This window comes from Bactrocera neohumeralis, chromosome 6, assembly GCF_024586455.1.
Source record: "Bactrocera neohumeralis isolate Rockhampton chromosome 6, APGP_CSIRO_Bneo_wtdbg2-racon-allhic-juicebox.fasta_v2, whole genome shotgun sequence".
NCBI classification, from domain to species: domain Eukaryota; kingdom Metazoa; phylum Arthropoda; class Insecta; order Diptera; family Tephritidae; genus Bactrocera; species Bactrocera neohumeralis.
In genome coordinates this window covers 57999986-58012962 of record NC_065923.1, presented here as the reverse complement: position 1 = coordinate 58012962, position 12977 = coordinate 57999986, and positions in this window count along the sequence as shown.

The following is a 12977-nucleotide window of genomic DNA, read 5'->3' as shown; positions in this document are numbered from 1 at the left end:
AGCCCAACCAAAGAGGCTAAACTTAATATTTTGGGTATATACAAGGTGTGTTCCAAAGTAAACAGGACTTTTTGAATCTAGTGCCCCCTGGTGTCGCCATCTATTTGTCGACTGGTGCGTTAGAATCTGCTATCTTTATTGATTGTCCAGTGAGAATTTCATGTCATTTCATCGATTGGAAGTGAAGTTATTGCGTTTTAAGTGTTAGAACAAAGACCCAACATTAAATTTTGTTTAAAAATTGGTAAAACTTTTACCGAAACGTTTCAATTGATGAAAAAAGTTAAGGCGATGATTGCCTATGCCGTGGCAGAGTGCACGAGTGGTTTCAACGTTTTCAAAGTGGTCGTAAGGACATAAATGACGATCAACATGTGGACCAATCAAAATCTGTGACCACCGGAAATTCCATCGAAACTGTGCCTGAATTCATCAAAAATCAGCCGAAATCATCATTGAAATTCATGGAAATGGAATTGAACATCTCCAAAACATCGATTTATCGCATTTTGACCGAACATTTGGGCTTACGAAAGGTGTGTGCACGGTTTGTTTCGCACAAATTGACTGCCGACCAAAAATTGCTCAGAATCCAACATTCGAAGGACGATTATTTGACCAGAAGACACATTTTAACCAATAACCACTCCCCGTATTCACCATATATGGCCCCGTGCAGCTTATTCCTTTTCGGAAAAATGCATTTGGTCATCAAAGGAAAGCGTTGTGCAGACGTAGAGGCCATTCAAAAGGCTTGCACCGGCATACAGGCGGCCATACCGGCCAACGAGCTAAAAAACTCTTTCGACATGCTTTTGGACCGTTCAAAAAGCTGTATTGAAGCAGAATGAGACTGTTTTGAATAAAATAAATTAATTTTGCCGTTGTTGTCCTGTTTACTATGGAACACACCTTGTACGATAAAAATCGGCCAGAGAAAGGGAAATCATTACAGAGACGTATGCCTCATAAAGTCTACAAGGATAGCAAAAATAATTATTTAGTATGTAGTTATGCTGGGATAATCCTTTGACCAATTTTACAATTTTTTCTATTAAACTTTAATATAGTATATTCAATATTAGACGTTCACATAATTTTGCTAAGATATCTAAATCAACCAAAACTCTGAAATCCTTATATTGGGTATAAGGGTGCTGAGGATAAAATTTACCCGATTTTATGAATTTTTGTCGTATAGGTACATTATTATCAGAAAAACATTCTCTCCGAATATATATCTCACGGGTTGACCAAGATTTTCGGTAAAAATTCAGATAGATATTGGAGCACAAATATTCGTGAACACTTGTAGTCTAATTTTGACAATTTTAGACTTGAAATGACATATCTTAAATACACTATTTAAGCAACGTTTTTTTTTCCAATATCTTCATTGATTTGTATTCTGCAAAGAGAAAGAAACATATGGAATTTAAAATTGTATTATATGAGAAGTAGGCCTGGTTGCATTCTAGCAGGGCCCATTTTCATAATGTAACATGTCAAGATAGTGTTATGTATGTTTGATTGAAGTTGGTCAAAAAATCTAATTCGCCGGGGCCCGAAATATGGTTATCTGTAGTACTAGATTCCAGCATAGAAAAATTCATCGAGCTACCTGGCTGTCTCCGGATCGAAATACCACCAACCAGATCGATCATGTTGTGGTAGACGGAAGACACGTCTCCGTCTCTGTGCAGCAAAAATCGCACATCAACAAACACAAGGAAGGTTCGACGTCGAGAAGCTGCAATCACAACAGACAGCCGGACGATTTTCTTCTCGGCTTGCACTCCTGCTCTCTGAGAGCACTCGTCAACAACTCGGTATAAGTGAACTGTGGGACGGCATTTCAAGCTCCTTACGTACAGCTGCAACTGAAACCATTGGTTTTCGGAGAATGCAAAAGAACATCTGGTACTACGAGGAATACCGTGTCGCAGCGGAGAGAAAACAGACTGCCACGTGCAGGATGGGATAAGTACCAAGAGTTGAAGATGGCAACGAGACGCATTTCCAGACAGAAAAAGAGAGAGGCCGAATTTCGTGAGTATGAAGAGCTTGATAAAATGGCCGACAGGAGAAATGCTCGAAAATTCTACGAAAAAATGTGGCGGCCAACAGAAGGTTTCAACACCGGAGCATACTCTTGTAGAACCCCCAAAGGTGATCTAGTGACCGATGCCCAGAGCAAACTTAAATTATGGAGGGAACACTTCTCCAGCCTGCTGAATGGCAGTGAACGTACAACGCCTGGCAAAGGCGAACCCGATTCCCCAATCGATGCCGATGAAGCAGACGTTCCACTGACCGACCACTAAGAAGTTCGAATAGCAATTACCCATATGAAGAACAACAAATCAGCGGGGGGCGATGGATTGCCGGGCGAGCTATTCAAACACGGCGGCGAAGAACTGATAAGAAGCATACATCAGCTTCTTTGTAAAATATGGTCAGACGAAAGCATGCCCAACGATTGGAATTTAAGTGTGCTATGTCCAATCCATAAAAAGGGAGACCCCACAATATGCGCCAACTACCGTGGGATAAGCCTCCTCAACATCGCATATAAGGTTCTATCGAGCGTATTGTGTGAAAGATTAAAGCCCACCGTCAACAAACTGATTGGACCTTATCAGTGTGGCTTTAGACCTGGCATATTAACAACCGACCAGATATTCACCATGCGCTAAATTTTGAAAAAGACCCTAAGGAGAATCGACACACACCAGCTCTTCGTCGATTTCAAAGCTGCTTTCGACAGCACGAAAAGGAGCTGCCTTTATGCCGCGATGTCTGAATTTGGTATCCCCGCAAAACTAATACGGCTGTGTAAACTGACGCTGAGCAACACGAAAAGCTCCGTCAAGATCGGGAAGGACCTCTCCGAGCCGTTCGATACCAAAAGAGGTTTCACACAAGGCGACTCACTATCGTGCGACTTGTTCAACCTGCTGCTGGAGAAAATAATTCGAGCTGCAGAGCTTAATAGAGAAAGTACAATCTTTTATAAGAGTGTACAGCTGCGCCGTTAGTTCTGCTTACTCCAGACTGGACAAGGAAGCAAAGCAAATGGGTCTGGCAGTGAACGAGGGCCAGACAAAATATCTCCTGTCATCAAACAAACACTCGTCGCACTCGCGACTTGGCTCTCACGTCACTGTTGACAGTCATAACTTTGAAGTTGTAGATAATTTTGTATGTTTAGGAACCAGCATAAACACCACCAACAATGTCAGCCTGGAAATCCAACGCAGGATAACTCTTGCCAAAGGTGCTACTTTGACTGTCCGAATAGACGAAAACACTCCAAGCTAGCGAAAGTATTCTGACACGTAAGCGGTGTGTACGCCAATAAAGAAGAAGAAGAAAGGAGAAGAAGAAATGGTGTCATTCGGTGGGGGGCTGGAAGAATTCGTTGAGGCAGGATTTATTGATATCCCTGGAGAAAAGTTTACAACAACTTGAAAATCATATGTTGGAAGGCGCCACGTAGCGAAAAGAAGAAACTACTGGCGTGCTGTTGTTAACTCGGCTATAATCGCGTAAGCGGTGTGTACGCCAATAAAGAAGAAGAAGAAAGGAGAAGAAGAAATGGTGTCATTCGGTGGGGGGCTGGAAGAAGTCGTTGAGGCAGGATTTATTGATATTCCTGGAGAAAAGTTTACAACAACTTGAAAATCATATGTTTGATAAAGGACCTGGTTCAAATTGATTGGTTGGAGTCTTATAAATATGTTTCTGCTATTTTATCTTTAAAACAGCTTGAAATATAAATAATAAAAATAAAATGCAATCCTGAATAAAACTTGGAGAAAAAATTTGGGAAAAAATTTGGGAAAAAATTATATATACATATTCCATCTTCATAATCAATTTCATTTTCAGCATCCTTAACTTCAGCCACATTTTCTGTTGCGCTTTTTTGGCACCTACTAGAGCTGCAAAATTTTCGATAATCGCACCAATGGATAGTTTAGAAAAATAATATCAATAGTTTTCCCCTTAAAATTTATTTACGTTTTGCTGGTTTAAAATAAAAGACCATTGAACACACCTCATTTGTATGAAAGTATCTTTAGATTTATTTATAAAACAAACGTGAACAATAATGCAAACACACAAAAACATATAGAGCTTTGAGAGTTGACGAGTTAGGTACATTTTTATAATTCACATTTTTTATAAATTCACTAATGTAATTTGAGATCAAGAAGTCTATACTAAATTGTTTTTTTTTTTGTTGGTGAGTCCCTTTGAAATGCCGACTGATTTCAAGAATTTGCCGATTTAATGTATATGTTTATAAATATATATAAAATAAGGATATCTTCATTTCTGATAAGGTATTACGGAGAAGTTTGACAACATAATAGCATAATTCATTATTTTATTCTCAAATAAGTATTGTACATATTAGTATAATCATCATTTAATATGTTTCTCTTAATATAAAATACATATATTGTTCAGCGACGTGTTACGCGGGAAAAAACAAGATTTTCTTAAGAAATTGAATTGCAAAAAATATAAATTTCTGAGTTATATTTTCACTCTGCGATGTTTCAACATTGACCATTTTCCAACAACATCGCGCAGATCGATTTCGTCTACTTTATCCTTTGAAGAAGAAAGCAGCATCAAGGAATTCAAACGTTCATCCCCCATTGTTGTACGCAAATCGTTGAAAACAAATTTCAATTTACTAAAAGAACGTTCACATGAAGCTGACGTGACAGGAGCAGTCATTATGTAATGAACAATTTTGTACGCAGAAGGAATGACCTTTCTCAATTTGTACACTACTATAGAAATGTCATCGAAAGATTTACACTCTTTACATGAATCAAAAAGAATTTGTGTTTCAGCAAAAATACAATCTAGATCTTCACTGAAGAACTTAGGTTCCAATTGCACAACAAATTGTATAGATTCTATTGTAATATTACTTTTGTTAGCTGGAGTGGAGTGTAGTGTTTTAATAATCCTCGTGGAAATTACGAAAAGGTGTCTTTTTAAGCTTGCTTCCGCAATTATTGAGCAATTTATTGCGTTTTACTGAAGTTAGAATTTTCATAAATGCCGGCTAGTGAATTCGCAATGGATATGACGTAAAAATTAATGGGTAATAATATATTTTGATGAAAATCTTAAAAATATTCAATAAGTTTTGACAACAAATTTCCGGGTACTTGGCAACTCTTACTGGAATTGAAGAAATGAACTTTCAAATTTTTAGTTATGATATTAAAACGGCCGAAAATGCCGACTCCTTCATAGATGGGGGGATGTCACACCCCCCACACCTCCCACCCCCCCTCGCGACGCCCCTGTTGTCATGTGTTGACTTCTTGACGAATGCTCAGCAATCACTGGTATTAATACCCTCCCACTTGAATTAAAGGCGTTCTCAGCTTCTTTCCGATCTTGTTCAATACCACGGTTTTGGCCTTTCTTCGTTTTGGTATGGTTGCTTCCGATTATAGCAACAACAAATGGGAGTAGGAGAAGTGTGGCTTCTTATTGTAACAAACGCATGTTGATAAGATTATGCAGTCTTCCAATATTATTTTACTTTCTGCAAACACGGGAGTGACAATAAATCAATATGTTCAGTAAAAAAATATCCTTTGTGAGGGTGCTGCCTCAAGGTGTGATCGTGCTAATCTGTCCCAGTTAATTAGTGACATTGATGATTATCTCGACATTACTATAAAAAATCCTTTCGTTAATTCGGTCTCGTTTGTTGTTCGTATAAATGCTGGTTGGTCATTGATTACGATAATACCATCCTCGATTTCTTCAATTGCGACGATAATATCGGCTGATTTCGTTTTACATTTTGCTGAATGTTTATTAAGCAAATGTAACATTGGCACAAATTCGCTGTTAGGCTTCCTTGTAGTTGTAGAGTAGGATGTAACTTCTATTACATTCGGCTACAACGTCTGCTTCCGGAGAGCTTATTTTCCCATCGTGAATGACGGGTAGCAACTATACATTATTGCAAAACCTAACTATTTTGGGGTTTTTAATCACAAAATAAATGCATTGCTTATCTTGAAATATCGTAATTGTAGAATTTGACCATAAATCACTTATGCTTATATCTGAAGAGTGTTGCTCAGCCAGTAAGCTACCGATCTCAACACCATCCAATAGCAGAGTTATTGATGTTATAATAACATCTCTTAAGTTTCTCGCAGCGCTCTATTTTCGTAAGATAGTCGTATGATAGTTCTATGAGCGGGAGGTGTCGTGTAAATTCCTATTCAAAATAATTTTTCAGTATTGCCTTAATTGTTTCGGAATTTAGGGATCAACATAAATTGTCGCAAGCTAAACCTTAAAGATTCGACGTTTTTCTCAAATTTTGTTCAGCGATGACGCTCATTTCTGGCTCTGGAACTAAAGTTTAAAGATTCGACCTTTTCCTTCCATTTCTGGGCGCCAATTGGTATGTATCCCGCGTTTTGGGACGAAGAGCAACCTGAAGAGCTGCCATTTGAAAAAACAACGATTTGGTGTGGGGCAGATTGAATCATTGGTCCATATTTCTTCAAAAATGATGACGGTTACATTCTAACCGTCAATGGCGGCCGTTAACGCGCCATGATAACCGACTATTCTATGCGTGAAATTGAAGCTTGTGATCTCGAATTGGCTCATGGTTTCAACAAGACGGTGCCACTTCCCACACATCACATCAATCAATGGATTCATTGAGAGAACACTTCGGTGAGTAGATAATTTCACGTTTTGGGCCGGTCAATTGGCCACCAAGATCGTGTGTTATCACACCGTTAAACTTTTTCCTGTGGAGATGTAAAGTCTAAAGTCTACGCGTATAATCCTATTTCGATTCAAGCCTTGAAGCAAAAATTCACGCATGCCATTCGCCAGTTACCAGTCGAAATGCTCGAACGAGGCATCGAAAATTGGACTCAATGGAAGGACCATCTGAGACGTAGCCGCGGCCAATATTTGAGAGAGATAATCCTCAAAAAATAAATACCAAAGAATGTTCTTTTGAATGATAATAAACAATCCCCATTAAATTTGAAGTTTCTGTGTTTTTTCTTTAAAAAAGTAGGGAACCTCGAAATGGATCACCCTTTATATCTCTTGGTTTTATTACAAATACAAAGCAAACTTACAAAATTTATCTTACGAAGTTAGAAAATGTTTTATCGGGGGAGTACATATCTACATAGAGATTTTCTCCAGAATATGTTGGAATAGGACTTAAAGCAATTCCTGGATTTGATGGATGCCTTGGCCTGACTACAAATTCTGCATCTTGATATTGGCGTGCGCATAGTAATTTTCTAAAATTTGTTGCATGTTCTAACGTTGAGTAACGATGAGGTCTGTTATGCTCTGTTTTTAAAATATCCTTTTCGTCGTCCTCGTTGAAGATATCTATGAGTTTTTTTGTATGCCGCATTTTAATTGCCGGGAACTCAGTGAGAATTCTATTCTGAATTTTTGCAAGAATTGGAAAGTTACATAGTAAACAATTAACTACATTCGGATTAATACGATTTTTCAAAGCTTGTATTAGTCCCCTTTATTATTGAAAATGATATGATGCCTCAATTCAGGCTTATTTCTATTTTTGAGCATTTTTGTTTAAGTTTTCGTTTCTTCAATTAGTTATTATTTGGTTTCGAAAACAATTAAAGGAACTTTTCACTATTAAGATGGTTTGTGTAAAGGAAGCCAAACTCAAAAGCGAACGTTATTATCATAATATTAGCGTTTGGGATTTTGTCTGATATTGAGAACCTTAGTTGTTGCGTTAGCTGCACTTAAGTCATACAGTGAAAGTAAGCAATTACAAAAGTCCCACGCATTGGTATTTGAAGTATTCAATAAAAATAAAATATATATTTACAATACACACAAATTTGCACATACATATATGTATACTAGAGGTGTTCTACGTTATATGGAGATTTTTGAAATAGTGTTTTAAGTTAACAGAATGGGCTAATTTCTTTCCTTTTTATGTAAAAATGTTTAAAAAAAAATTTGGGGACAATCGGATGATGGGATGCCTTACAAAACATGCGTATTAGTATTAGCGAAGACAAGGAATTTTTGATTCTACAAAGGCAAAAAGGTCGCCCTGGTAGCATGGCCGGTGCTGGCATGGTATTGTATCGGCAACAAAACAGAGCAGATCACCGCATTGAGAAAGAAATGTCTAGAAAAAGGAAACATCAACAAATGTCGGAAGTGAATCGTAAGTTTATCAAATGAAATTAATTTTATTTATAGTGGTAATGGTCAATTTTAAAATGATATTGTGTAGTCGAACTCAAAGACGATTTTGGTATGGACTATGAAGAAGATCTTGGTGACAGTGAGCCTGAAGTAGCGGAAACCAATGTGAAAAAAAAATACAAAACAAACTGCTTCAACTTGTATTAACAGGGGAAGAAAACATTTTATCACACCACGATTGCTTTTAGCACTTGATAGCGCCAAAGTAAGCGATGGAAAGGCGATGCACATTCTGATGGCGACTGCAGAAGCATTGGGCCATTGCACTAGCGACTTGGTAGTCAATCGTTCTACTCATCATAGACTGAGGGAAGAGCATCGCAGAAAAGAAACACAGAGGATTCAAGAGAGTTTTATTGACAAAGTATACCATGATTGAAAATATACGTATAGGTTATTTAAATACTAATAATATTCTATTCTAGCTAAGTGATACACAAGCAATGGTCGTCCACTGGAATGGTGAAGTATTGCCAGATCTAATTGGAAAAATAAAAGTTGAGCGAATTGCAGTGCTTGTTAGTTAAGTATAATGGCGAATCCAAATTTCTAGGCGCTCCAAAACTTATATCTGCCACTGGTGAAAATATAGCTACAGCCGTTTTTGATACACTTAGTAAATGGAATATCTAGCCTAGCCCAATATTGACACTTTATCATTTAAGAGTGGGCTCAACTGTGAAGATATAAAATCTCATATAAGTGATGGCATCTGCAATGACATCAAACAATTTTGTCATTCACAATTACAAAAAACTTTTGTTCGTGATGACTACAAAGAATTTTTACATCTAGTACTTACATTTCTTGGTGATAATGGTGGTAAATTTAAAACACCCGGAGTTACAAGTCATGCACGTTGGATGTCAAAGGGAATATATTCCTTGAAAATATTTCTTTTTCGTGATCAATTTCACTTGAGTAAAGCTGAATTAAAAGGTTTAAGTCACATTTGCGTTTTTTTAGTGCGTTTATATATAAAAAGCTTGGTACAAATGCTCTAATGCAATTACCTCTCCCCTGCATGATTTAAACTTTGCAAAAGAATGTATTAATTATGAAAAAGTGAACCCAAGTATTTCTTCGGAATTGCTGAGAAAAATGCAACAACACATGTGGTATTTGTCAGAGGAAAACGTCGCAATGGCTTTCTTTGATTTCAATGTTTCTGTAGATGTTAAGAAAAAAATGGTAAAAAATTTAAAATCAGAAGAGCCAACTAATAAACTACAAAACAATCGCAAAATAAAACAAGTAAGGAAGGGCTAAGTTCGGGTGTCACCGAACATTTTATACTCTCGCATGATAAAGTGATAATCGAGATTTCATTATACGTCATTTACATATTTTTCAAATACCGTATTTTTGTAAAGTTTTATTCCGCTATCATCATTGGTTCCACATGTATATAGTACTCGTATTATACAGAAAAGGCATCAGATGGAATTCAAAATAGCGTTATATTGCAAGAAGGCGTGGTTGTGAACCGATTTCACCCATATTTCGTACATGTCATCAGCGTGTTAAGAAAGTATTATATACCGAATTTCATTGAAATCGGTATAGTAGTTCCTGAGATATGGTTTTTGGTCCATAAGTGGGCGAGGCCACGCCCATTTTCAATTTAAAAAAAAAAGCCTGGGTGCAGCTTCCTTCTGCAATTTCTTCCGTAAAATTTAGTGTTTCTGAAGTTTTTTGTTAGTCGGTTAACGCACTTTTAGTGATTTTCAACATAACCTTTGTATGGGAGGTGGGCGTGGTTATTATCCGATTTCTTCCATTTTTGAACTGTACATGGAAATGCCTGAAAAAAACGACTCTGTAGAGTTTGGTTGACATAGCTGTAGTAGTTTCCGAGATATGTACCAAAAACTTAGTAGGGGCGGGGCCACGCCCACTTTTCCAAAAAAATTGCGTCCAAATATGCCCCTCCCTAATGCGATCCTTTGTGCCAAATTTCACTTTAATATCTTTATTTATGGCTTAGTTATGACACTTTATAGGTTTTCGGTTTCCGCCATTTTGTGGGCGTGGCAGTGGGCCGATTTTGCCCATCTTCGAACTTAACCTTCTTATGGAGCCAAGAAATACGTATACCAAGTTTCATCATGATATCTCAATTTTTACTCAAGTTACAGCTTGCACGGACAGACAGACATCCGGATTTCAACTCTACTCGTCACCCTGATCACTTTGGTATACATAACCCTATATCTGACTCTTTTAGTTTTAGGACTTACAAACAACCGTTATGTGAACAAAACTATAATACTCTCCTTAGCAACATTGTTGCGAGAGTATAAAAATTAAGTGACTTAGGCAATTCGGATTTAAGCGAATTTGTATCCAAAAGAACTTTAACATTTTTTATGAAGTACAAGTTGTCAACCAACTTTTTGTATTTGGATCCAGAGTCTTGGGAAACAAACGAGAAATTCCAAAATGGTCGCACAATATGCCACAAATTTCTTGTTACTAATGATACAACGGAAAGAGGTATTAAATTTACAAAGGATTTCAATACTATTCTTACAAAGAAAGAAGAAGAAAAACAGTTCCTCCTTCAAGTTGTTGAAGAATACAAAAAAAATATAAGTCCTATAAAAAATCAGAATTAATTTAAGTTTTAATATTTCTAGATGTATTAAATAAATTTATATGAATAAAAATATTTCCTTTAAGTAGTAGTTTTAAGTTAATATAATGCAAAAAATTGGAGAAAAATAATACACTAAAAGAAAAATTGATACTTGAATACATAAAACTTGTTTTTTCCTATAGGAAGAAAATTTTTAAATTTAAAACGTTTCCGCGCCGTCTTCCCATCATCCGATTGTCCCCAAATTTTTTTTTTAACATTTTTACATAAAAAGGAAAAAAAGTAACCCATTCTGTAAACATAGAATACATTTTGAATTTTAAGGACAGGTCTAGTCTTCATATATCTTACAATGACAGTTTTGTTTTATTGATCAAAAGAATTAATACGAGTATGATATGTAATACCAAATTCTGTTACAATATGTATTATTATTATTGAAATTCATGGAAATGGAATTGAAATCGAACGTTTGGGCTTACGAAAGGTGTGTGCACGGTTTGTTCCGCACAAATTGACTGACAACCAAAAATTGCTCTCATCGATCGACACTTGTGACTGATTATTTGACCAAAAATCATTTTAACCATTACCACTCTCCGTATTCACCTGATATGGCACAGTGCGACTTCTTCCTTTTCGGATAAATGCATTTGCCCATGAAAGGAAAGCGTTATGCAGACGTGACGTAGAGGCCATTCAAAAGGCTTGCACCGGCATAGTGGCGGCCATACCGGCCAATGAGCTAAAACGCTCGTTCGATTATGCTTTTGGACCGTGCAAAACGCTGTATTGAAGCAGAAGGAGACTATTTTGAATAAAATAAATTGATTTTGCCGAAAAAACCATATATTCTTTTTTTTTGTTTAAATCCTGTTCACTTTGGAACGCACCTTGTATCTATCTAGATAATTTTTTGTTAACAGTACTAAGCATCTTTGTATAGCCAAAATTGAAAAGAGTTTTAAATAATTATTATAGTGAACGTACCCTTCGGAGGTTGGAAAATAATATGAATGGTTATTTTCGCTTCCCTAATATTAAGCTCTAAAAAACCACACATCAAAATTAAACGGATGTCCGACTTATTCCAGCGTGAGAACGTCTCAAAATGAGCTTTTTTATAATATTTTCCCTTATAGCCAGATTGGACAAAATAATAATTTTTGGGCATTTAAATTGAAGCACCCAATATTTATTACAATTAAAATTTAATACATTTAATATATGGGGAACTATTTAAATCTTTTTATTGTATATTAAAACAACTGACTTTTAAACTTTCAATACTTAATAAAGGTATTTTGTTGTTAGCTCTCAATTAATAAATATTTTTAATCATTTTCCATGGAAAATTAATACTATGGTGCGTCACTTTACAAAACGATTCATCATATATATTTAAATTGCGCATTTTCCTTAAATTTCATTACTTTCCGTTTTTATACTCTTGCAACCAGTTGCTACAGAGTTTTGTTCACCTAACTGTTGTATGTATCTCCTAAAACTTAACGAGATATAGGGTTATATAAGTATATATAATAACATTTGTAAATGATCAGGATGACGAGAAAAGTTGAAATTCGGATATCTTGATGAAACTTGGTATTACGAGTTCGTAGAAGGGCGTAATTGAACTTCCACGCCCACAAAACGTCATTAACCGACAATCTATAAAGTGCCACAACTAAGCACTAAATTAAGATAGCAAGGGGCACCTCTGGAAAAAAATGAAACAGTTTAATGTACATATCTCCTAAACTACTAAAGCTAAAAAATTGCTCAGCGCAAGTATAATAAGAACTTCTACAGACATGAAAATGTATGAAGTTGGAAGCCCGCTCACTCCCCATATAACGGTACTATTCAAAACTACCAAAAGCGCAATAAATCAATAACTAATTAGGTCATTAGGTTAGTCGGAGGTCCGAGATGGTATGAGAGGGATTTATGGGTATGAAAATTGCACAATGAGCACGGCGTCGCCCACTTTTTCGAGAAATTAAATATCTCGGGACCCGATCGACCGATTTGGACTTAATTTAGTACGTAGTATTCTTTTCATATTCCTATGTCAAAGGAGGGC